The 26,467-nt window shown below is 44.1% G+C and overlaps 1 protein-coding gene across 5 annotated transcripts in view; it reads left to right on the top strand.

Moving 5' to 3' along the window:
- The window catches only part of STON2 (stonin 2), a 146,324-nt gene that overhangs the window by 62,912 nt on the left and 56,945 nt on the right, over positions 1-26,467 (top strand). The window lies entirely within an intron of this gene.

Below are 26,467 nucleotides of genomic sequence, written 5' to 3'. Positions count from 1 at the left end.
GGGTAATTAGGAGGAGGAAGGCAAACAAATCCCCTCACCTTGGTTACATCACAGGGCATGGGCAGAGCTGGCGGGCACGTTGATATCTGCTCTGGGATTCAGCTCTCCAGAGCAAATGGCAGGAGAACTGGGAACAGGCAAGATCTTTAATAACACTTGTTTCCTCTCTCACCCCCTGCCTCCCCGGGGGCCCCCTTTCCCTGGATGACAGGCACACCCTGTCATCTTTACCAGGCAGCCTCGCTCTGTAACGCCAATAGTTTTACACGGGATGATAAACAGGAAGAGTGTCGGGGGAATAAAAATAAATCTTTGGAAGTTGGTGGCAAGCAGGAAAGAGAAAACACAGAAATGTTTGCAGGAGCACATGCTGTTGTTAAGTGATGGACTTCCATTTTGTTTTCTTTGATATACAGGGTAAGGGGAGAGTTCAAGTGCAGGATTAGAATGCTCAGTTTGCATCAAGCCTGGATGAAGCACATAGCAGGTGTTAATAACTGTCCGTTGAATGGATCCTTGAATGAAAGGAGGGAGACTGCAGGTGGGGAGAGTCGTCTGCATCCCAGACATCTGGGTCCCATTTGGGTTTAAGAGTCCAGCATTCCCCCCAAGTGTATCCCATGCTGCAGTTCAAGAAAAACCGAGGTGCCAGGGGCCAGTATGTTAGGTCATGCTGGGCCCCCTCTGATGGAGTTTCACAGGAGCATTAGATTATTAGAGACTTTCAGAAGTTCTGAAATTGTGTGTAGTGTGTATATGTGTAATTTCTATGTATGCATATGTGCACGTAATTTCCGTGTGTACCTATACACACATATATTTATGTGCTTATGAAAACACATTTAGCCTTCCACTAGCCCATACTGCTTCCCTGGCTAGATCTCAATGTTCAGAAATCCAAACTTACATACACATTGGCGAATTTGACTTGGAGGTTCATGCCATTGCTAAAGTGTTGGGAAACCAGAGAAACCAGAAACAAATATTTTGATGAATTGGTCTCGATTTACAAAATGAGCCCTGCTGTGTCTCATGCTCTGCTACACCTCCTGGCCTTTTTTTAAAATTCTAGATTCAGCAGACCCGAGACTACTACATTTTGTCAGACTTTCTTTGTACTTAAACCCTCGTGGCTTTTAAAGCAAACGTAGATCGCCTGTTCTTGCTTCATTTGCATTGACCTGATCACAGTGGAATTCTGCCCGCGCAGTAGGATAGCCCCAGGGATTTTGGACTTTTTTTTTTTTTCCTCAGAAGCAAAAGTTTATACGAGGTAGAAAACTATGGACTTGAGACCTCAATTTTTGTGACAAGAACTTTTTTTTAGATGCTCAAAAAGTTTCTCTGGTTGTTTTTAGTTAAGGATGGTGGGAGAGCATCATCAGGGCTACGTGACTCCTTATAGGATGTGACATGTTTCTCTGTTGTCAGTTTTCTCCTAGTCCTGCTGCAGCTGGTTAGAGCATTAGACAGGAATCGGGGGCCCAGATTCCCAGTAAACAGTAATTATCATTGTGCATGATGGGGTCATGGGGGTTTCTTGTTCTCAAGACACATTCGTATTTCATGACTTTTTTTTTTTTTTTTTTACCTTGAATATATTTTCTTGGAAAACAAAAATAAAGTTAATTTGCTTTTAAAATTCTTTTGCCTAGCTACAAATTTCAGCAGTATTCGTAGTCTTCCTGAACAGTAGTCTCCTCCTCAAAATCAAAGAACAGTAGAACAAATTACATCCTTTTTGTCTTTTGTTAATATATATAAATTTGGCCTCATTTCTGTGTTTAGGGTGCCCGAGGATCCTTGATATTCTTATCTCCATTAAGTTGTGCATTTTGTATTTTAATCAGTGCTGAAAAACAAACAAAAGAAACCCCTCTAATGACTGGTTTCTTGGAAGTTTCTCCAGAGAGGTTCAAAAGTTTCTCAGAAACACAAATGTTTATTGAGTAAAACTGGTATTTTACCAGTTGTTACAGATACAAAAATGAGTAAGTTATATCCCAGGACTCCTACAAAGAACTGATAATCTGAGAACAAGTTTTTTTTGCCGTTAAAAGGATTTTCATAAAGGGGTGCCTGGGTGGTTCAGTCGGTTAAGTGTTGAACTCTTGGTTTCGGCTCAGGTCGTGATCTCAGGGTCATGAGATCGAGCCCCGAGTTGGGCTCCACACTCAGCCTGGAGTCTGCTAGATATTCTTTGCCTGTCCTTCTCCCTCTGGACCTGCCCCTGCTTATGCTCTCTCTCTCTCAAATAATTTTTTAAAAAAAGGATTTTCATACATAATTTTAATTTTTTTTAAAGATTTTATTTATTTATCTTGAGAGAGAGAGAGAGCATGAGCAGAGGGAAGGGGCAGAGGGAGAAGCAGACTCCCTGCTGAGCAGGGAGCCCAACATGGGACTCCATCCCAGGACCCTGGGATCATGACCTGAGCCAAAGGCAGATGCTTAATGTACTGAGCCACCCAGGTGCCCCATCATACATAATTTCAAATAGTTTCTATTTATAGAATAACTGTCATGTGACAGGAATGTGTTACACACACACACACACATTATCTCATTCAGTCTTCACAATCTTAAAAAAGTAGATATTGCTACCCCAATTTATGGATGCAAAAACAATAGCTAAAGAGATTAAACGGTTTGGCTAAAGCCATACAACTTAAAAGAGTAGTGCTGGGATTCAGCCCCGCTGTCTTCTCGGCTCACCTGCCTGGTGCCTGGTACAGTGAGAGGCGGTGTTGCTGACCCAGTGAGCTGTGGGAAGCGGTCACGGAGAGACTTCCGCAGACCTGCTCCTGCCTCCTGTGTGTTCCCAGGGAACTAAGTACAAACCTGCCTTATCTGCTCATCTCGTTGGACGCCCGTGACTCGTTTAGGGGTCCCACTGGACCGAGGCCTTCCTGGAAGCAGGAACCACATAATGTTCACTTTATATTCTCAGCACGCTGCCTGGCACATTGAAATTATACAGGGGATCTTTGTGGAAGAAATGAACTATTCTGATGTAGGGCTGTAAGACCCTTCTTCCCAAACCTGTTCTCCAGTTACTGAGGCCTAAAGGTGTTTGCCAAATTGAAATGTGGCTTCGTGATGGGAAGGAATGAAAAGAGAATAGGAGCGTCTAGTGTGGAAGGAGACCTCTTTTCTTATATTTTCAAATGTTAGGCAACTCTCCAGTAGTCTCCATTCATTTTGTTTTTCCTGTTCTGTTTTGCGGGATTATTATAACCTTTTGAATGTTTTTTAAAAATCCATGTACGTGACTGTATGTGGCTATGGTGGAAGGGGGGTGCTCCCTAAGTTGGGAGTCTCAGAGTCTCGCCTATCTTACACTTTCTGCATGTCCCTTCCCTGCTCAGCCATCTCAGACACTGCAGAGACAGTGAGATGGGGAAGGCTTTTCTGTGGTGGTGAAATGGGTTCTTGTGGCTGTTGAACCAACTGTGTGGAGCGAAATCTGAGAAAGGGAGGCAGAGCGTAAGATGCTGTGTTCCAGGGGCGCCTGGGTGACTCAGTCAGTTAAGCGTCTGCCTTCAGCTCAGGGCATAATCCCGGGGTCTTGGCTCTTGGCTCAGACGGGAGTCTGCTTCTCCCTGTCCCTCTACCCCTTCCCCCACTCGTGCATGCACCCTCTCTCTCAAATAAATAAATAAAATCTTTAAAAAAGATGCTGTGTTCTAAACTAGATATTGTGCGACCATTTAATTACCAGCCTGTGGCCTCCAACCAGAGATTCTGCGAGTCCCTTGTAGAGTTGCTACAGCACTAATCCTAAAGAGGAGGTGACAGCTGAAATGCCTTTTATTGATCACCTTCTGTGCTGTGCTTTTTGGTCTTATGATCCTCCTTTTATAGATGAGGACACCAGCCCCAGAATGACACATTTGTTAAGTGACAAAATTGGGATTCACCCCAGGCTTGTCAACACTCTGCAGCTCACCCAGTCTTATAGGGCTGAGTTTAAGATGTTGTGTCCTTTCTGTTCCAAAGAGGTGAGCAAAACTGGGTATTCGCAACCATGTAGAATGCAGAGAGTCCATGAATTTGGATGATAGGTCTTTATTGTCTCTCACCTCTAGGGAGGTTAGTGAATGAGCATTTCGGTCGATTATGGATGCAGGAAACAAACCCCATTGGTCTTAGCAATACCGCCCACTTAATCAGCAACAGAAATCACAGGTGTTTCCATAGTACGTTAGAGTTACGACACACATCACAAAGGATCAGTTATTTCATTGCTCCTTGGAAAGCATGGTAGTTATTGATTGTATTACTGGTAGGTTTAACATGCTGCGGTAATCCAGGTAACGTATATGGTGGCCTGGACTAGGCAACTGGATTAGGTTAGAGGAAACTGAACAGATTCAAAAAACATTTAGTATTTAGAACAGACGGAATCCCAGTCATACTGTTTCTCCCATTAGACTTCAAAATGTTCCATTTCTAAGTCTCTACTTACTCTTGCTTTTTACCCTGAATAACTCCTTTTGTTCCCATGTAACAAAGTCCTACTGATTGTTTAAGATGAAATTCAAGTGAGGTTTTCTCATGCAAAGTCCTTACTTTGTGCCTTGTATGGTCCTAAAGACTGGGCATTCCAGAGTGAGCTACCCGGAGGGAGTTCTTCTGGGAGCTGGAGGTCATGGTCCCTGTTCCACCTGTAATGTTTTGGTGGCATGGTTCTTTCATCTTCTGACCGGAGTCAGGTCCTTGAGGGCAACAGTGATATTTTCATTCTTGGGTTGTCCCAGCAGTCTGGGCTCTAGCACAAAGGCCTGGAACTAAGGAGATGTCCGGTTTTTAGTTCCATCTCTCTTTGTCCAATTGCATCTGTAGGATACCCTTGCCTCTGACCTCAGAAAAGAAGAAAAGCTTGGCTTCAGACACATTGGTCCTAGGTACACCTATCTAGAAAGAGAACTTAGGAAAGCAGAAGTGAGTTTATCAGGTCATAATTTTGAGTTCTTTTACAGAATATTTTAAATGTATGTCATCAAATTCGCCCATTAAGGATGTTACCTCACACTTCAAGTAGCTTCCCTGATGAGTGATAAACGTCACGGATTGAAAGGAGATTCGAAATTGCTCACTAAAGCTCTTGTGCGAATCCCTCTACACCCAGCGAAGTTGGGCTTCAAAAAGAATTATGAGCTATGTTTTTTTCAGGTAATCAAATGCTAACTCGAGCACAACAAAATACCAGTGGACATAGAGTGCCCAGACGACAGAGGCTGGTATGCCATGCCCTTTCAAGTGTTCGTTGTCATTATTCCTGAAGCCTTCTGGAAATAGATGTCTTTGTATTTGGTTGAGGCTCATAATGATTGGTTTGGATTCTTTAACTATCACAGACCTTTACAGTTAGAATTTAAGAGATTACTTCATGTAAGACGTTACTTCAGGGTCTTCATTTTATGGGGGAAGAAGTCAAGGCCTAAGTATTAGCAGCAGAGCCAAGCCTTATAATTCTTTGTCCCTCACCCACCATTTGAATTATTATTATTATTTTTAAGATATTTATTTCTTTCTTTTAATGAGCAAGTGGTTGAGGGGGATTGCAGAGGGAGAGGGAGAGAGAACCTCAAGCCAACTGTGCTCTGAGCGCGGGGCCCAACGTAGGGCTCGATCTCATGACCTGAGCAAAACCAAATCAGATGCTTAACCGATGCTTAATCAGGTTGCCCCCCTTTGGATTACTTAAAAAGAGATTGGCCAGGCACAACTGGCTCTTTTTCATTTTATTCCTTTCTGAACGTTTCATCTTCTTTTTCTTTTCTTTTTTAAAATTTTTCCTGAATTAAACAATGGATCCTCTTTCATGAGGGTTCAGTTCACTCATGAAAACGTTAAGAGCGGAGGAGCCAGTGGAGATGCAAGGTCCCTCAGATCCAAGGAACCCTTTTTTGTTTTTGTTTTTTCCTTACTAATTTTGACACCAGACATGACCATGGAAAGTCTCTTGTCTCCCAAGCTAATGTGTTTTAGATCACACAACTCTTTTCCTGGTCCTGAAGTCGGGGGTGGGGGGTGGGGGGAGGGGAGTGGGCAAGGTCTAGGTCTTTGTCACTGTCTGTGGGGCCCCTGTGCAGGGCGCTGCAGGCCATCTTACGAACAAGGTGCTGAAGAGCTACTTTTCTGACAGATCTGTTCTCACCCAACCTGAATTTACTGCAGATTCCTCAGAGCTTAGAACAGCTCCTTATTAATGTTTTATTAACATAGGCTTTCTTGAAAAATGAAAGTTAACTTTTCGTGCTTGTTTCAAGGGAGAGAATGAATTCTCAGTTTAAATGATGAAGCCGATTACGGGTCAAGTGAGGGACCAGATTATGCTACTTCCTATAAAAAGGCAGCTGCTGGTAAAATTCACATCTGCCATGAGCCTCAAGAGCAATTCACGTCACCACCTTGTGGTTCATCTAGAAACAGAAAGAAGTGCTAAACACAAGGTTATAAACATCAACAAGGTGTCAGCCCTTCCTGAAAAATAAAATAAGATGAAAATGGAGAGGGAGGTGAGCCATAAGAGATGCTGAACTCTTGGGAACAGACTGAGGGTTGCTGGAGGGGAGGGGGGAGGAGGGATGGGGTGACAAGGTGACGGGCATTAAGGAGGGTACTTGATGGAATGAGCCCTGGGTGTTGTACCCAACTGATGAATCACTAAATTCTACCTCTGAAAAAAAAGATGTCAGCCCTCCCCAGTAGCACCAAAGGTTGCTCATTGGATCTTTTGCTGTGAAATGGACAATTGGTTTTTTTTTTTCAGTTTTATGTAGAGTGTTATGTGTGTTAGTTTACCAGGGCTGCCATAACAACGCACTGTAGACCGATGGCTTAAACCACAGAAATTTATTTCCTCATAAATCTGGAGGCCAAAATTCCAAGATCAGGGCATCAACAGAGTTGGTTCTTCTGAAGCCCCTGTCCTGTTTCTTCACGGGGTATTGTCTCTGGGTGTGTTTGTGTCCTGATGTCTTCTTCCTATAAGGATGGTCATGCTGGACGAGGGCCCCCTCTCAAGACCTCATTTTAATTTAACTACCTCTTTAAAGACCCTGTCTCCAAATGCAGTCACATTGGTACCAGGGGTTAAGATTTCAACATATAAATTTGGGGACACACAGTTCAGCCCATAACACTATGCAGACACAACTTAGAAGTCTCCTCCCTTGCCTGCCCAAGACACACAGATTGACACTATAAACCCATCCTCTGTGGTCTTTGTGGAGCCATCATTACCAGTGCCCTTGCTGTAGAAACTGGAGTTTGCATCTGATGTTCCACCACGTCCCTCAGCGGCAGCAAGGAGACAGGAGTTGGCTTTGCCTCATAAATCCCTCACGGGGGCACCTGGGAGGCTCAGTTGGTTAAGTGTCTGACTCTTGACTTCCGCTGAGGTCATGATCTTAGGGTCACGGGATCGAGCTCAGTGCAGAGTCTGCTTGAGGCTCTCTTTCTCTTTCAAATAAATAAAATCTTTTTTTTTTTTTTTTTAATCCTTCAGTCAGCCTTTTCACCTGCTTATCTACAGAACGGCTTGGTGGGTCACCAAGGATTAATTTATCCTGCTCGACTGGTTGGCTTCCATGCCAGTTCAAAAGTAAATATGTTAGTTCACAAAAGAAGAAATGCAAAGAAGTGCTATGAAGAGATGATTAGTCCCCATTCAGGCATACAGATTAAAGGGTCTGTCGCCTTGGTAGAGTTTAAATGATTGAAAGCATCTTGTGTGGGGAGTGGAGAGTTGGGGCTTTGCACGCCAGCAGTGTGGAAAGACCTTCCTGGCCCTTAGTGTCAGTTTAAATGTCACACTCTGTAATTCTTAGCTTATCCCTGGGAAATAGCTAGACATGTGCCTGGGTGGGCCATGCAGCACTACTCTCATTAGTAAAAGCAAACAGAACCACATAGCCAACCAAATAATCAAATAAAATGGAAGGCTCTGCAGTCATAGAAAGTGTGTCAATTATATTTTTAATTGAAAAAGGTAGGTTAGAGAATAGAATATATCATCATTTTGCTATATTGGCCTATATATAGTTTTGCTCTATTAGTGTGTGTGTACATATGTATATATGTATACGTGTATCTGTAAGTGTGTGTGTATTTCTGTTTCTAAGTACATACAAAAAATTTGATAAGATGTATCCCAAACAGCTAATATTGGTTATCTCAGGGACTTTCCTTACTGTGTTTATTTCTGTGGGATATATATTATGTACGATATTCATAGATCACTCTAAAAAATAAAAAAAAATAAGAATGAAAATATTCCCGTTTAGAAAATTAAATGTATTACTGGAGCTATTTTTAAATTTTTTTAATGATGTGTCTGGGGGCAGGCTTATTTGTGTGTGGGGGGGCTGTCAAATGCTGGTGTCTTTATTTGGGGTGGGGGCTAGTATTTCGATATTGCTGTCATGTACTTGTGTTTCACTTTTCACCAACATAATGTTAGCTGTGTACTTTTGGCAGGAGGCAGATACAGTGTAATGGAAAGCTACTGTTCTCTGGGTTTGATGGAGTCAAACACCATCTCTCCTACTCTCCTGCTCTGTGATATTCAGCAAATTATTTAATCACATTGACTTTTAGTTTTTCAGCTGCAGAATGGAAGTAATAATGGTAACACTGAGCTTGCAAGTTTGTTCTGAGGGTTGAATGAGACCAGGCACATAAAGTTCCTGAAATATAATAAGGAGTAGCCATTATGATGGTAGCCATATATGTCGTTTTCAGAATTCCCCATATTTAAGAGCTAGGATTCAGTCTGTGGGAAGAAAATTTCTTAAAGTTGTGGAAAAACAGCTAAATCAAACCCCAGATAAGTTCTGTGTTATGTCCTTGGCTAGTTTTTATAAAGCACCTTTACAAAAGGACAGTTTCTTTTATTCTCTCAGATCCTGTTGACTGAAGGGTGGGCTCACTCAGCATACTTTGTGAAACCACTTGTGTCTTTGGCTTTTTTTTTTTTTTTTTTTGCATGGAAATCAGGAAGGAAAGGTTTGCTGAGAAGAGGTGGGAGGGAAGGTGAGGAGGGAAGGTTGGCGGGGGTGGGGGTGGGGCTAGGTAGCAACCACCAGGAGTTGCTCCCCCTGCCCCTTCAGGATTGGCTTGTTTGTACAAATTGGTTGCCTCAAGCAACACGTTATTAGTTTGAGCCAGAATGTATCCCGGGAGACTTACTGCTTTCCCTTTGCCAAGTAATTGTCCTTTTCCCGCAGAGGATGCTGGGATTGTGGGGGCATTTTCCACTTTGGCATATTTCAATCCAGTCCCCCCCCCCCCTCACTGAGTGCTATTTGCAAGGCACTGTCTCATTTCACTGCATTCAGAAAGTAACCAGTTGTGAGCTATTAATGTTTATTTTCAACTCCTAGATTTTTTCCTCCTTCCTTAAACACCTCAGTACTGGTGTCTAAGTTAAGAAGATTATATTACTGGTCACAATACTCGCTGTCCCTCTCCATGATGGAGCACCCCCCGCCCCCAGTAGCATGTCCCTGCCCTGCTGACATCAGGCTTGGCCAGTGAAATGCAGGTGGAAGTGACACTTATGGCATCAAGTTCTAGATGCTTCCACCACCAGTCCTTTTCCCTCTGTCAGACTCACCCACATGCCAGACCCTGGCTTGGACCCTGTTTGGGTGCTCCTTTGTCTTCACTTGTCCCCAGTCCCCATCTCTTGGAGCACAGTCCCTATACCCAGGACTCCAGAATCCTCTTCCTAAACGACCCTGGGCCTGTGTCCTGCCTTCTTCCTGGACCTGTACACCACATGCAGCCCACGCTGCTGGTATGTGCAGCCCCAGGCCTCCAGGGGCTGGGAAGAGAGCTTGAGTGTGGGGACAGGTAGCCTTCATGGTGCAGGCTGGGGTGGGCTGGGCAGGAAGAAAAGGAAGGGAGCAGGCCTCAGGCAGGGCCCCTTCCTCCTGCATGGTGCTGTTTCTGTGTGGAGCCCCGACGGGTCTAACAAGTTGCCATTCCAGCTTGGTCTTCTGGGTTGTTATGAACATATATTTGTCAAGGAGGATAGGACATACTTTATTAAATAGGTTTTTTTAAAGATTCTATTTATTTGAGAGAGAGAGCACGAGCTGGGGTGGCGGGAGAAGGAGAAGCAGATTCTCCACTGAGCAGGGAACCCAATGCGTGACTTGATCCCAGGACCCCGGGATCATGACATGAGCCGAAGGCAGACACTTAACTGGCTAAGCCACCCAGGCATCCCTATTTAACAGTTTTTAACTTGGTCTGTATTGTTAAATACTAAGACCTATCTTAGCCAGCATCTGAATTCTCAGGGCAGTGCCCGCCAATGCTCGCAATGCGTCTGATGTTCTAGAAGGGGTCTGCTCTTTTGGCTCGGGCCTTGGAATGATGTGCAGCAGAGCTGCAGCCAATTCTTGATGGATGTAATTGGAGAGAGAAGTCCTTGTCATTGTAAGCCACTGAGATTCTGGGGTTATCTATTCACTGTGGCAGAATTTAGATTAAGGTCACTAATTCCAGAATGAAGAGGTGATGTTTGTTGAAGTGTCTGACTTGACGCACTTTAATTATGATATTGGCACTGCTTTTTGTTATTCTATGCATGGTAGCGCTACCCAGGAGAGTCTGGAAGAAACCCCAGGAGTTGACTGGAGTTCTCTAAGGGGGCACGTATGGGCCCCGTACTTGCCCAATCGCTCTCATTGCTGCTGCCAAATTGCTAGCATTCAGTGAAATTTGAGGCCTTTTTTTCCAGTAGTGATGGTTTGTGTTATCAATACGTCTGTCTTGCATCATTTCCCTTGTGACCTTCCAGATATCAAATTCATGGCCAGACCTTGGGAAAAAACTTATAAAATGAGAAAATACAAACAAAGCTCCTAACATGAGAGATAGTGGATACTATTTTTATTTTAAAAAATGTATCCATTATCTATGAATTTACAGTCGAATGTACCTACCTGTCTGTCTCCCATCTTGTACCAAAAAGAATGATCCCAATGAATGGTTTCCAGATGATATTTTCTCAGATCATATCAAGTATAAGGCACTGGCTGGAGTTAAGAATAAAGTCTTTCTGACTCAGAACAAAGAAAAGTCACCTGGACCTCACTAGACAAGTAAAACCATGAACTTGGCCTTAGGAAATCAGATAGAGACATTCGTAATAGCAGTTACGGTAATTATATTGTAGGTGAAAGACACACTTGTTTTCAAAAAGCTTTCAAATATATAATTTTATTCATTCTTTAACACAGCCTGTGAGATACGCAGAAAAGTCTCCCTTTTCACAGAGGAGAAAACTAAGGCCTATTAATTTTCAATGATTTGCCCTCTGTTCTGCTATCAATGTTAATGTTGGTATTAGGAATATTAAGACACCAACTGATTTATTAATATGTATTACATACCATGTTCTATTAATGATATACTTTACATTTTACTTTATATGTTTAATATACTGTATATTATATATTGGTATATATTAGTAATAATTAATTAATTTACATAGTGTCCTTGTCCAAGAGACTAACTGCTCTAACGAGCCTGAGATTTCAGTGGTTCTACACAGTTCCAAGTTTATTTCTCATTCACAGCACTGTGAATGCAGGATGGGGACAGATGCTGTACTCGAGAAGTCAGGGACCTGAGCTACTCTGTGTCCTCAGAGGCTCCTCCAGTCAGGTGGTGGTGGGGTGGGGGGTGGAGGCTCTGTTGGCAGAGCTCAGGGCCTGGCCACGCCTTACAGCCAGAGAGGCTAGAAAATGTGGCCTCACCATGTGACCAGAGAGCAGAGAACAGCAATATTCATGAATACAACAAATCTCTGCCCCCAAAATTATGGAAATGCATATGATTATAGGGCCCCTGTTTAGATCCATATATCATTACACGTGTTTGCCCAGCTTTACAGAGGAATAATAGACGTGGACTGCACTAACTGTATTTCTAGCAGACAGTGTGATGAGCTTTGACACGTGTGCACATCTGTGAAGTCATCACCATAATGAGGATAAAGAGCGTATCTGCCGTGCCCAATCGTTCCTGGTGTCCCCTTGTGACCCCCCCTTTCTCACTGCCCCCCCCCACCCCAGGCACCCACTCTCTGCTTTTGTGCAGATCTGTTTGCACTTTCAAGAATTCTGTAGAAATGGAATCCTACAATAGGCTCTTTCATTTGGCTTCTTTTACTCAGCGTAATTATTTTGGGATTCAGGCATGTTGTACGTTTAGTAATTCGTTCTTTTTATCGATGAGTAGCGTTCCATTATATTGGTATACTACAGTCTGTTTTATTTCAGACAAACAAATGCAACTTTCAGTGTTAAAGGACTCGTAAGTCATTCCTTCTTGATTCTTTGCCTGACAGTCTGAAAAGACTAAAATGCGCAGCCTTCTTTGGGCAGGTCAGGAGGAACAGCCCCGAGTGTCTCAGACATAACCCTCAGCACAAGAAAGGGAGGAGTAGATGGAGCACGTGTGGTGCTTTTCTTGTTTTTGAACTTCAGCTTGGGTAGACTATTAACCAAGGACTGACCACCTAAGGCAGACCTAGCACTGTGCCCTGGGGTGTACAAGAGAAACAAGGTGGCTAATCCCAGAATTCGATGGCCTGAGATCGGCACTGTCCTGTATCTGCGCGTCCCCTGGTCCTGGAGCTGCCGTCCCTGCTGGGTGCCCGGTTCATGCCAGGGTGGCACGGAGCTGCCCTTGGCCCTCCTGTGCCCACAAACCTTCTGTGATTTCCCCTGCCCAACCTTAGACCTCCTTACCCCACACCCACGGCTCACACTGGGGTGTTACCTTTCCTGGCCTCAGTGTCTCGCCTATCACAGGGGGCTGCCGATGTATAGCAGGAACTGTTTACTAAAAGAAATATTTCTTTCACTGAATGAAATAAATTATTATTATTGAAGTAAAATTAATGAAATCTTACAAAGTACTTATCCCCATGCCTAGCGGATAGTTCATGTTCAAAAATTACATGTTTCCTTTCCTTCTGCCCTTTCTCCCCCCAACCCCCCAACCCCGCCTTCTGGCCTTATCTTACCTTTCCAGTCTGATTTTTAACCACTTCCTCTATCAAATGTGCTCTCCATCCAAACCAAACTCTTTTTTGTTCCCCAGGCGTAGACCCTTTGGTTTCCTCCCTTTGGACCTTGGTTCCTTTGTTATGGTTGTCAAATGGTGTTCCTCTGTCAGGGTCCAGCCCAAGCACCTGCACCTCCGGGAAGCCCCCTTCGATTTCTCGTCATGCTTCCCGCAGATACGCCGACACCCCAAGGTGGGAGTCACTTTTCTGTCACAGCAGTTCCACTGTGTCGCTGAGCACCTTTTGCTGTATCATGTTCGTCCCAGCCTGGCCCGCTTGCTGTTCTGGGCCCCAGGGCTCTTTCTCTTGCTGTCCCCTCTGTCTGCAAGAACGCTCAGCAGGACTCGCACACAGCTCGCTCCCTTCCTGCATTCAGGTCTCTGCTGTCTGCTGCCTCCGTGATCACCGCATCTGACGCAGGGTCTCCTGCTCCCAACTTACGCTGTCCTTACCCCGCTTGTACGTCTCCATGGCGCTTAACCCCACCTGATGATAGCTGCTTGTTTCTGATGGTCGTGCCCACGTGAACTCCATGTGTGCAGGGACTTTGTGATGTCACTGGTGTATCACTAGCGCCTGGCACGTAGCAGGTGCTTAGGAATTATTTGCTGAACAAGTGACTATTCCCCACCAGATTACACTGCAGTCTCTATGAGATGTGCCTTGGGGTTAAGAGCAAGGTCAATGTCTGATTCATTATTAGATCACCTCAAACACATTGCCTATAATAGTGTCAGTGAGTATTTGACTGACGTACGAAAGTCAGCAGTGAGGAGAAAATTCCCCAAGGCCCACATGACTCAAATTCAGGTTCAGATAAAGCTTATTGAGCATCTCCTGTTTACCAGGCACCAACAGATACTTGTAAATACGTTGTCTCATCTGAAGCTCATAGCAGTTCTCACCTCCTCATGCTAACATTCTAGTTAGAACCTTGGAAGGTTCCATGACTTCTTTACAGCTGCCTCCCTTCCTGTCACTGATGGAGCCTCGCCACCTCTTGGCTTGAGGTCTTGCTCAGCCCTGCCGTTGCCGATCGTCCGTCGGTGGTCCGAGCCCTCTGCCCTGCTCCGTTGGCTTTCATTCATTCACTCGCTCATGCATTCGCTCACTCCACCCTGAGCCATCGTGTGGCTTTCAACCCTTGTTGCTGGTGAGGAAATAGTCCTGCCTTCTCTCCCTGTAAGTGTGCTCCTTATAATTCCTTGCCCTGAGGGATTCTGGCTTCCCTGCTTGCTCTGTAGCCCCCATTTCCTGAACCTGGGGAGGACTCCCATAATCCCCATTCCTCTGCATGGCTTTCCTGCCACTGTCGAGCTGCCATCATTCCACACTTTCAGACGAATGTCCAGTGCCCGCTTCTGTCGCTGTCTGTCCAGGTCATGCATGTCACACTAGTGACTGTGGCTCTTCACTTACATCCTCTCCAAGCCTATCTTTCCCTTAAGGATATTTCCGGTCCTCTGGAGTCACGGTGTAGTGAAACGAGGATTGGACTAGCAGTCAGAAGAGCTCCTCTGGAGGCCTCGCCCCTGTAAGCCTCCGTGTCTTCATCTGGAACATGGTGATAGTGATACCCTCTCCCTGACTACCTCACAGGGTTTATTGAGGAATGAAGTGAAGTGTGCAATGTCAAGTTACCTTATAAGCCGTGAACGTTATGGAGACGTCAGCTGTTATTGGCAATTGCCCTCTTAGCTCTTCTGCGGCATGCCAAACGTTGGCTCTCATTTGCAGCTGGAACTTCTCTGGGTGATTTTCTGGCTTCCCAGCCCAGGCCGGACCCCAAGGGCAGTTTTTTCTTCAATGCTCTGCCAGTAGCTTTAGAATTCTTTGACTCTTTGACCTTCCACCACACAGTTGTCGATCCTGGGTAACCCCTACCAGACATTCAGAGTCCCTGTGCTGCTGAGCTCTGCTAAAAACCAAAGTCTTGAGTTGATCCTTTTACCTCATCAAGAACCTTGCTCCTTCAAGTACCACCCCCTTGCACATTGTCTATCTTTCTCTCTCCCCATCCCTAAATTCTGTCTCCCCTAAATATGCTTCATTAATTCTTACTTTTAACAAAAGGTTTTTCAATCTTGCCTTGCTCATGTTGACATTTTTGAAAGACCTTCCTCGATTAAGTTTCAAGTCTTAGTGTAAATTTTGGCAGGATGGACTTCATAGTAAATCCAAGAATATTATTTACGAAGCTTGTGGAACCCATAGGTGTGGTCTGAAATCCTGGTCTTCTCCAATTTAGATCTTTTTCCCTCCCTCTAGTCTGTCCCTTATCTCCCTTGTAGATGCAGGATTTTTCACGTGGCAATGGGACTGACAGTCCAGCAATGTCCACAGAACCAAGAGAAAGAACAGCTCTTGAGAAGTGAAACAGTGTCTGTTCTTTACCCAGCATCTTCCTCCCTTGTGACCTCTGTTTCTCCGGACCACCCTTGCATATCTCGTTAGATGGAGACAACAGGAAGTGTTGGGGTAGGAAGGGGCGTACTTGGTCAGTTTTTAGGGCTTGTACTGAGACCTCTTGCTCCCTAGCTTCTTTTTCCAGTTCTTTCTCTCTTCCTTTTTTCCTTGCCTTTCCATTACCAACAGAGAGTTGGTTCTTGGAGCGTGTCTCTGGACAGTCAGTCTTCACACAGGGAAAGGATCACCATTTTTAGTGCCGACTCTTGTAGTTAAAATTGGCAGCAAGTCTTTTTTGGGGGGGGGGGAGAGGGGGAAGGCATTCTTTTTTTTCCAGTTTTATTGAAAAACAGTTGACATGCATCACTATATAAGTTTAAGGTGTACCGCCTGATGGTTTGAGATACATAAACCGTGAAACGCTTACTACAGTTAGTTCAGCGAACATCCGTTTTCTCGTATAAAAGAAAAGGAACAAGAAAATAAAATTTTCTCTGTGATGAGGACTCTTGGGATCTACTCTCTTAATAACTTCCCTGTATGTCCTGCAGTGGCGTTAGCGGTCCTTGTCGTGTTGTACATTCCATCTCTGGGACTTACTTCTTTTCCAAGTGAGATGGGTTGGCAGTGGCCGCACGTCTTCATTCAAAAGAGCAGCCTGGCTCCCTGTGGTGGCACACCAGTTGCTGTCGGGTGTTTCCACACTCCCGTTGTGTTTGTTCTTGCCTCGTCTTCCCTCGGCTCTCTCTCTCTCTGCCTTCTGCCTGCCAGGGCTTCCATGTACCAGCCTCAGTCGTGGAAGAAACAGCAGCCCCTGTGCTTCCGATCCCTAAACGAAGATACGTCCCTCTTTCCTTCCAGGTGCCCACGAGAGGCATTTTGGAGGCAGTTGGCCAAGGACTGGAAGCAGAAAGGGAGGAAGCTAGGAAGAGCTTGCGGAGGGCCTAGAGTTCTGGTTGTTGGCTCTCGGAAAAACACCTGGTGGTTGTCGTCACTGTTTTAGAGGTTCTGGAAACTTGGTGAGGATTCTCATCTTAATGAATTCAAGGCTGGATGATGAACTTAATACATTATCAAATTCCTTTGTTTCGAAAGCTCTAGAGTGTGTGATGGGACTTGAATGGTGTCCTAATATTTAAGTAAATGAAGAGAAGGAAAAAAATAGGGAGACAATGAGCAGTCTTTCAACAGATCTACTCCTTCACTTCTGTTTTATAGGTACTCCTTAGATTCAGCACTTCCAACAGAGAGGAAGTGGGTGTTGGTTTGACCAGTTACGAATGCCCTGGAGGTGGCATGGTGGCTTATGGAAGGCTGGTTTCATGGAGTCTAACGCAGCCTTTAATTACCAGGATTATCTTTAGCCTCACTGCTGTACTCGAAGCTCGACATCCATTCTGACTGGCACTTGCTTCAGAGTCAGTGAGCCACAGGTGCCACGTAGAACCTTCCTCACTGCAGAGACAGCTTCAGAGCAGCCGCTTGGACAAACACGTGTTTACCATCTGCTTCCAAGGTGAAGAAAGAGACATGGTTTCAGAACAGGTGTGCAAACCTCAATCTTTTCTTTAGATGGAAATCTGAATATCACCTCTGGTGACAGGCTGCTCCTCTGCCTTTTAAATGACATACTTTCTGCCAGAGAGGAAAACTCAAACTAAAGAATCTTTCTGAAGCTAGAAAATAAGATCGGGGGCTGCTGAGTAGTGGGACACCGTGGAATGTGAAGAACTGAGCGTCACCAGGGACCTGGGAGGGCCGTTTGCCAGGGTCCCAAGTGAAGCTAGGTTCTCACTATGGTGGTCACTGCCTGACATGTCTTGTTCTGAAGGACGCACTCACTCTCGAGAGAGTGAACCCGTGCCGTGTGCATGCCATGAACGAGGCATCACGTTGCCATCTACCCACTAGTCCTGTGGCAGCTAACTGCCTAACGAACACTGGCTTCCTTCCTTACTAGCAGTTTGGCCTTGTATAGTACACTCACTTTTCTGAGCTCCAGTTTCTTTGTATACTAAATTAGAACCTAGTAACAGTTTCAGAGAGTTGTTGCAAAGGTGAATGAAAAGACTGTATTTAATACTCCTAGAAAAATGCTTGATAGAGTAGATGAGTTTCATAGATGTCAGCTCTGCCAATAAAACCATAATAATTATTATTACCGTTACCATTATTCCCATGTCTTGGATCCATAAAGGACAAATGTATCTTTTTTCCCTATGACAACTTCTTCCCTTTTTAGACACAACTCAGTCCCAGAAATAGTTTACTTATCAGCCTAGTTCTAAGGAGATGACAAAGACTTTCAAGGCACTGAGGTCGGTTTGACATACTCAGACCCAGTCGGAGACCTTAATAATAAAATACTGTAATATCTGAATAATGACGATGTCTTCCTTGGAATTTCTATCCCCAAAAGAGAGATTTAAAGAATATTTAAAAAAAAAGTAACTTTAGCACAAAAATGATTGGGTTTTCTTTGCTGGATTCAAAGATAATACTGCTTAATGCTGTATGTGAAGGACTTGTTCATTCATTCCTTCAGTCATTTATGTGCTAGAATCTCGGACGTTTTAGAGTGTGAATGTGACTTTTTTCAGAATCGTCCCACAGCAAGCTGGATATTCTCATTTGCTGGTAGATGGCAGCAGGCAGCTAAGCCTGTGGCTTTGAGCCCAAGGAGGTCCTGGCCTACAAAGCACACCATCAGTATTAGTAGTGCAGTGAGAGCCGTGACCTCCACCAGCCTTCCCCCTCACCCCAGTGGTGACATTGAGGGACTTCCTCCGGAGTTTGGTTTTGATAGGCCCAAGGGCTGGGAGAAATCCAGTCACCTTCTCGAAGGGCTTATAACCTCACATGTTTATGACCCATTTTATTGCTGACTTTTGGTTTCAAAGGCGGCTCCCTGGGAAGATGACAGGCCAAATCTTCATTAAGCTGTTGAGGAATGAAGGAGGGAGGGGCTCCCTTTTTCCCCTCCACAGTGGCTGGCAGCAGTTAGGCCAGGCTGTGTGGGCTCCTGGGAGCCTTTTGTTTGGTTTCTATGGCTCTAACCTCAATTAGCTGCTATGCATGCAGGGGAGGGAGGAGGCCGCTTTTCAACTTACTTTGGTGGCTACAGCAGGGTTCTCTTTTTTTCTCCTCTGTCCAAGGCTGGACATATGCCTAGAGGCCAAGTTTGTGGAATCATTTGAGTCTCCAAAGTTCATTACTTCACTGGTGAACGATGTCTTCAAGTACAGAAGAAAAATGGCTAGGGACTAACGGTTTTGCTTGCCCCTGGGTCTGTCAGCACACGCTGCCGTAGTGTTGAACTGTATCATGCGGAAAGTCCGTGCTGGACTCACCGAGACATGAGATCCAATCCAGGCTCTGCCCTTTCTGGGCCATTTCCCAACCACTGAAACAGGTTTAGGGAGACCTGGTAAGGCCTCCGAGTGGAATAAATGAGAGTAGATGTAAAGAACTTAGCACAATGTCTAGCACATAACACTGCTACCCACATTCCTAAAGATGTGTGGGGCCAAGTCCTCCTTGTGGCTTCCAGCAAGTATCCCAAGCATGTGTGGCTGTCACAATAGAACAATAAAATGCTAAGTTCACCCAGAAGGCCTTTCTTAGCTTTAGGCTTCAGGTGTGGTACACGTGCACGCACGTGTGCAGACACGCTCACTTCTGTCTCCTGGGCACTGGTGCCTCGTAGGCGGATCCCTTAGTCCCACGTGCATGCTTTGCTCTATGGTCTCCAGTGGTGCCACTTCAGGGCGAACCGGTAGGAAATGATGAAGCCGACCCTCACAGTGAGCAGGACACTTAGTCATGGTCTCTTCTGCCTCTTTCCTTGCCCTGACATAACCACTGGGCAGCTTGTCATGGCTCGTTTTCCAGAAGGGTAGAGAGAAGTCAGTTGCCTAGTTCCATCTGCAAGGCCAGCTAATCCGGGGGCATGGTGGGCTTTCGAGTAGGTGCCAACAGATGGTACGAAAGGAGATAATTCCTGCCCTGGGGGAGCTAATCGGAGAAAATAAAGCTAGCACATCTGAAATAATTAGCTACCAATTAAGTGTGAAATCATGTGTTACTGACTCCCCATTAGTGCGCAGTGTGGGTGGGGGTGAGTTGGAGGGCAGCACTGTCTCCCTAGGTACCTAGGGCATTGCCTTGCCGAAGGATTGAGCAATGTTGTAAATATATACACATGTATTTGTTAAATAAATAATAACAAAACAGCTGCCGGTGACAGCTTTTCCCACATCTTTTAAAAAAAATAGCTCTGAGTTTTAATTTTAAGCATTTTATTGTAAAACATTATTATAACATTAAAAGACATTTTAAGGGGGAAAAAAAAGAAGCCGTCCCTAGTCCTGCATCCCTAATACAACTAATTTATCAAAGACTTAGTTTCTTTGTTAGTTCTTAGTTTCTCCAGTGTCCAGCCCAGTGCCTGGCACAAAAAAGGGGCTCAGTGAAAGCTTGTGAATGCCTCCCCCCCCCCCCCGCATCTTGTATTACAAATATCCAGACAATGGTATTGTTAAGGGTACCAAGCCAGGTTCTCTACCACATCATTGCATTGACTTCCCACAGTACAGGGGATGGTATGCTGAGGCTCAGCGTGGTTAGACGACTAGAGGAGTCCTCGGGATTTTCACCAGTAGACCATAGAGCCTTCCTGAGTTACAGTGAAGATAGAAGGATGGGTGCCTAGGCTAGCGTGCTTCCCCCACCATGCCTGCCCGGACAGCATTGTTTCCCCTTTCTCCCTGCCGGACTCCACAGAGAGTGTGCTTATTCCCAAAGTATCATTGCCAACAAGTTCCATGACTTCTGCCTACCTGCTTTTCAGGTAAAGCAGGCTTGCCTGTTGGTACTTGCATAGCTTTGAAGAGCCAGTCATAAACCCAGTTGAAATGAGATGAATTAAAATGCATCAGGTTCTCTTGTTTAGGATCACCCCCCCCCCCTGCCTTTGTTCTCTTTCTTACTTACACAGTTGAAGCCAAAGCTAGGCTGATCGGTCCATACCTTTGGTCTCGGTTCACGGGACATATTAGTTTCATAGGGATGCCATAGCAACTTACTACAAACTGGGTGGCCTAAAATAAGAGAAATTTGTTCTCTCATAGTTCTGGCGGCTAGAAATCCTAAACAGTGTGTCAGTAGGGCCCTGTTCCCTCAAGCAGCTATAGGAAGGAGTCCATCCTGCCTCTTCTAGCTTCTGGTGGTTACTGGCAATCCTTGGCATTTCTAGGTTTATGGCAGCATAACTCTTATCTCCGATTCTGACTTCTTTTTCCCCGTGTATCTCGATGATTCTGGTCCCTTCCTGTAAGGACACCAGTCACTGGATTTAGAGCCCACCCTAATGCAGTAAAACCTCATCTTAACTTGACTACGTTCTCAAAGACTATTTCCAGATAAGGTCACATTCACAGATATGGAGCTTAGGACTTCAGCCTGAATTTTTGTGGGACACAGGTGAACCCACTACACCGAATGCGCCTCAGGTCAAGTCAAATATGATGACAGTACGGGTGTATTTTTCTTTTGGTGAGAATTGATGTCTTCTCATCTCTTCCTATGTAGTTGAGGTCATGCTCCCCTCTCTTGTCCTGATCCCGTGGGTTACTGATTTTCCCGTGGGCACTTATTTTCAAAAATGCCAACTGGAATAATTACCCTGGGAGCAAATAATTCCCTTTTCCATTCCTGCATAAATTCATGAGCAGAACTTTTTGTTCACTTCTATATCCCCAGTATCTTAAAATATTAAAGCATCATCAGCTTGGGACAAAGTCATTCAACACTTTATTTATTCATTCAGCATTTATTGAGCTACTTCTGTTTGCCAGGCACTGTGCTGGTTAGGGGGGAGACAATGGTGCAACTAGTAGTAATTATAATGTATTGAGCATCTGCGATTTTTCAGAGGCTGGAACAGGCTCTTTGAATACTTTATCACGCATCCTCACGCAAGTCTTAAGGTAGGAGTTACTATCCCTACTTTATAGATGAGAAAACTGAGGGTAAGAATGCCAAAAACCTTGAGGAGCAGAGTCCTAGAGCTCACAATTGAAAGAATCACATTTGAATCTGAATGATGTACTGCGGACCTGCCCTTCTCTGCCCTTTGACTGAAGGTTTCTGAATAATGTTTCCCAGTTGTTTCCCCCAGAAATCTGATGGAGTCGTCTTTTTAAAAATTAAACTTTAAAATTATCTTTTCAGCATCGAGATATGTAGATCGAAAGGAACTGATATATTGTCCAACACTTTATGGGCAAAAATGGACATGGGAAGTACATACTTTCATTTCAGTCAAATATAGACTTTTAATAATAATAGCATCCCAATTAATAGATGAAGAAATAATGGGAGAAAATCACCACTTTCCAGGCCCCATGAAGAAATGCCTAGACACTGATTCTCAATGGCTGCTAAGTGCATGAAAACGGAGTAATCAACTATTCTATCCAAAAATCAAATAGGAGTTTGATCAAGCCCCTAGATTTAACTATGAATTCACAGGAAATATAGGGGCAGAGGAATATGTTATAAATCACGCCATCAAATCAAAATGTGATTGTGGGGCAATCTCTATGACAAAAGAACCAGCTGCTTTAACAAATAAGTTGCAAGGAAAAAATAAAGATGGAAAAAGAAGCTCTAGATTAAAAATGACAGCATTTACCAATCATTTGCATGATTGATTTAAACAAAGTGCCAAAAAAACCCCAAAAACCAAAAAACCCATCTTTAATAGATTTGGAGAAATTTAAATACTGATAGGATATTGGATATTAAGTAATTATAGTTCCCTTTTGGATGTAATATTTTGGTTATGTTTACACACAGAATCCTTATCTCTTAGAGATACATACAAAAATGTTTATGGATAAAACGATACGATACTGGGAATTTGTTTCAAAATAATCCAGAGTGGGTAGGGAAATCGGTGAAACAAGATTTGAGTGAATCGGTAATTGTTGAAGCTGCTGACGTATGTGTAGAGGTTTGTTACACCTTTGTTTCCACTTTCATATACATCTGAAATTTTTTATAATTAAGTTTAAAAATAGTTTTATAATTTTGCTAAAAATAGTAGTTCAGATGGTGTGATAAAGCAAGAAGAATGGAGGAAGATCTGTGTTCTCATGAAAATAAGCGGGTCTGTTTTCTACTAGAACTGTGCTCACCTTCTAATTAGCATCCTGATGGCCCTACCTTGGAACCGCAGCTGACTAGGCCATGAGCTGGGAGATCAGGAACAACAGAAACAACATGGTTCCACTTTTAAAGCAATTAGCGCGTTCTCCCACCAATGCATTTAGAGAGCCAGGAACGGTGACGGTCACTGCCTGGTATTTTTTTTTTCTTTTATAATAATTTTTTATTATGTTATGTTAGTCACCATACAGTACATCCCTGGTTTCTGATGTAAAGTTCGATGATTCATTACTTGCGTATAACACCCAGTGCACCATGCAATACGTGCCCTCCTTACTACCCATCACCGGCCTACCCCAGTCCCCCATCCCCCTCCCCTCTGAAGCCCTCAGTTTGTTTCCCAGAGTCCACAGTCTCTCATGGTTCATTCCCCCATTCTGTTTACCCCGCCTTCCTTCTTCCGTTTCTTCTCTTACCGATCTTCCTACTTCTTATGTTCCATAGATGAGCGAAACCATATGATGATTGTCTTTCTCTGCGTGACTGATCTCGGCCTACCTGGCATTTGTGTGCTGCTGTGCCATTCATGAAATGTTTTACGGTTAATCTTCAATCACAGCCTTGTGAGGGAGATGATCTTTTCCTCACTCGAGAGACCGGGAAACTGGAACTCTGACCTGTAACTTGATCAGAACAGAAGTAGAGCTGGGACCCACGCCCTGTCTTGGATACTGTCGAGCGCTGTTGTTCCTTCCCAGCTCCTGATTGCAGAGCAGCCAAAGCAAGCGTTTATGTCTTTTAAACGTGTGCATATGTCAGAGCAGGGCTGCGCTATCTATACCCCATGTAGACTTCTCTCTGCAAGGACGGTCAGTGCTGAGTGTAATTGAGAATAAGAAATAATGCAATGGACATGAAGGTTATGCTAACAAGATGAGGACAAATCCCCTCCCCCCCCACCGCAAATGAATAAGCTCCTACCATATTCTCTGCACTGTGCTGACAGCTATCATCTAAGATGGGTGTGAGGGTCAGAGCTGGAAGAGGGGAAGAGTTAGGTCCCTGCCTTTTTTTTTTTTTAAACCCTTAGAGTAAAATGCATAGTATCCACTCAGCTATAACCACACTAAAGGAATGTGAGTCTCTCGTCCTCCTCCTTTCTCTCAGTCTGCCCCTTTCACCTTCCAGGCTTTCCTTGCGTAAGAAGGTGGGTGGGGAGGGAAAAAAAAATAAAGAATGAGAGACAGAGATTGACAGGAGGATCAGGCCAAAGCATGGACATGCTGAACCAAAGCTAAGGCCTGGAGTGATGTCTCAAACTCCAGAGATGCTTCCGCTACCGTGTTAATGGGGGAACGTACCCGGTAGACTAATTTTGAAGGCCTGTGTGTTTTACAGAAAAATGTATTGAGAGAATAAGGTGGTATTGATTCACATTATCCCTGGAGAGTTTTTATAAGAGAAGTGAGTCAGTCAAACCATTCCTCAAATGACCTTTGAAATTCTAAGGCAGAGAAGGCTACTTCTAATTAAATGTTCAATGCTTGTTGTAACTTGTGTATTAATCTTATGTCAGATTTGTGATGCAATATATTTTGTACATATGTATAGAATATGTTGGAGTCCCTTGAGCAATCATAGGGGGTTGAAACGTATGTACATTTAAAAATCATTTCATGGCTGAGGTAGTGTAACAAGGTATATACCCTTCGAGAAGACCCACGTATTTTCTGGATTTGATTTCATTGATCAGTAAAAAGGAGGGGTTGTGGGAGCCAGGCTCTCAAAATCTCTGAGCCATGGAACCTCATTTTGTTATTTTGAGAGATTATGAGATTTTGTTGCAGCTCTGTTTTTACAAGATTTTATTTTGTCTAGAATGTATAGGAAGGCAAGGTGAGGTTTTGGAACAGAACCCTTAATTACAACATTATTCTTAAGGGAACAATGGGATCCACTTTATAGTGCTAATTTGAGAAGTATTGTTGTGGCAAAGATCAGGGCTGCTGACATCACGTTTACTTAATTAATCCCACTTCAGGCATTTGTCGTGGACTCGTGTGCTGGATACGCACGGTGGGATGGCTCTTTCAGTCTGTAGATGGGCTAATAGTAACAACTACTTCACAGGGTTGTCGAGAGCAAGGTTTAGTCAAATTAATACATAGAAGGCGTTAAGGAAAGTGCGTGGCACAGAGTAACTGCTCAATAAATGGTGGCTGGGGTGTCATTGTCATCATGGTTATTGATCCTTACAGCAACCCGTGATATGAGGTAGATTTTAGATCCTTCCTGTCGTACACATGAGGATCAAGTGTGCAGGTTACTACAGAGAGCTGGCAGGGCAGGCTGGCCTTCTGACGCTGAGTCACGAAGCATACGGTGACCCACACAGGGGACCCTTTTATAAAACAGCAATCTCATATTATAGCTCTACCTTTTACTTTATTGGCTCTGATTTATCAGTAACAATGCTCTATGCTTGTGTGGAAAATTGCAACTACATCAATATATTTTTTTTTAAGTGCCAGGTAGCACATCATGGGTATGATTTAATCCCAAATGTGTTATTTTAAAAAGGGTATTCATATATGCTCCCTATGCATAAAAATGTCTAAAGTAGATTCCTAAGAAATTCCTAACAGTGGTTCCCTCTGGGGGATGGGACTTGTGGTTACAAAGAATAGGTTGATTTTTACTTTTTCTTTTATACCCTTATATAATGTTTGAACTTTTTTGTCATGAATTTTCTTTTATAAATTAGAAAGAAAAACTTAAGAAAAGGGCAAGGAAAGTATCCTAGTCCATTTGGGCGGGTATAACAAAGTACCGCAGACTGGGTGGTTTGTTATTACGGGAAATTTATTTCTCATGGCTCTGGAGGCTGGAAGTCTGAGACTAGGGTAAGACTGTGGTCAGGTAAGGGTCCTCTTTTGGGAGGAAGACTTCTTGTATCCTCACGTGGTGGAAGGGGCTAGGCTACTGTGTGGAATCCCCTTTAGAAAAGTACCAATCCCATTCATGAGGCCTCCACCCTTGTTGTGTAATCACCTCCCAAAGCCCCACCTCCTAACACCGCATGGGGCATTAGGATTCCACGTGTGAATTTTGGAAGGACACATTCAGATTGTAGCAGAGGGGGAGAAAAGTACAACCACCACTCAGCTCTAGAACAGTGTCTCCCAAACCCAGAAGATCCCCTCCTCCCACTCAAAAGGCTTTGAGAAAGGAAACACAGCACACTAGGTCCTGAGCTTGGAGAGTCACAATACATGTCAGTATACTAAAGATTGTGAAAAGCCACCATAAAGAAACCTATATAGAATATTCTTCTTAACCTTTGTTATACCTTTTAACATCCTGCAGAGTTCTATTTCATGGCATATTCGTTTTGGAACTGGTAAAAAAAACTTAAGAAAAGGTAACCTAGCATTAGGTCAACTACAAATGGAAAAAAGGTGACTAGTTCTTCAGGAATTGTGGGTGACAGAGCTGGTGGTATGGTGTGATGAGACTGGGTCTTAGATTCAAGCAAACCTGAGCCCAAATCCTGGGTCTTCCATTCCCTAGCTGGGCGAGCCCTTGCCAGGTTACCTAACCTCTGAGTCTCAGTATGCTCACATGTGAGAGAGGAGGAAGGATACCTCCCTCCTAAAGGCATTTCAGGATTAAATGAGAGAAGAACCTGGTCCGTGGTTGGTACTAATACGGGTTGATTCCCTCCTCCTCACCCTGGGCTCCATCTCTCCATCTCCTTCTACTGAAATACAGACAAGTTGCTGAAGGATCACTCCA

This window comes from Ursus americanus, chromosome 26, assembly GCF_024610735.1.
Source record: "Ursus americanus isolate L20-20 chromosome 26, mUrsAme1.1.p, whole genome shotgun sequence".
NCBI lineage: Eukaryota > Metazoa > Chordata > Mammalia > Carnivora > Ursidae > Ursus > Ursus americanus.
Note: the sequence above shows the minus strand (reverse complement) of the source record. Positions and strands in the feature narration are given on the sequence as shown.